This window comes from Myotis brandtii, unplaced genomic scaffold (genome assembly GCF_000412655.1).
Source record: "Myotis brandtii unplaced genomic scaffold, ASM41265v1 scaffold50, whole genome shotgun sequence".
Taxonomy (NCBI): Eukaryota; Metazoa; Chordata; class Mammalia; order Chiroptera; family Vespertilionidae; genus Myotis; species Myotis brandtii.
The window spans coordinates 800,969-801,777 of record NW_005369061.1 but is presented as its reverse complement, the minus strand read 5'-3'; positions in this window follow the sequence as shown (position 1 = coordinate 801,777).

The following is an 809-nucleotide window of genomic DNA, read 5'->3' as shown; positions in this document are numbered from 1 at the left end:
CGGGCGTGTGCCTGGCCCCGAGGCGGTGTGAGTCAGCCCATCCCCGTCGCTGGCGAGATGGGGGTGGGCCCGCAGTTCGGGCCCCAGGACAGTGGCCCCTGGGAATCGGAGACAGGAGTCAGGAGCTGGAGGCCTAGGCTCGCCTTCCTGTCGCAGCGGTTCTCAACCTGTGGGTCGCGACCCCTTTGGCGGTCGAACGACCCTTTCACAGGGGTCGCCTAAGACCATCCTGCATATCAGATATTTACATTACGATTCATAACAGTAGCAACATTACAGTTATGAAGTAGCAACGAAAATAATTTTATGGTTGGGTCACAAGATGAGGAACTGTATTGAAAGGGCCAGAAGGTTGAGAACCACTGTGTTAGGGGCTGTGGCTTGGGGTACCCGCTTCTCTCTGGGTGGGGTGAGGTGTGCGTCCCGGCCTCCCATGTGTCCACGTCTGTGTGTCTAGGTGTGTGTGTGTGTGTGTGGTCACACTTGCTGACTATGCACACCGCCAACAACATGGACGCCCAGATGCCAAAGAGGTAGTCCAGCTGGGTACGCCCTAACCTCGCCGCGGAGACTGCATCTACCCTTCCTCAGGGCTTGCCTCTGAGAAGGAAAGAATCTGGGCGGTTTTTAAAGGCCCCTGATGGGTGACCACTGTGACGGTGAGCAGCAATATCCACTTGTCATCCGACGTGTATGCATCACAATGTTTCTGGGCCACCAGAGGTGTGTAGGTATGTCCAGGGCGTGTGCATATAACATACAGGGGCTTAGTTTTGTGGCAGCCTTTCTTCCTGGACTTCACACGGAGA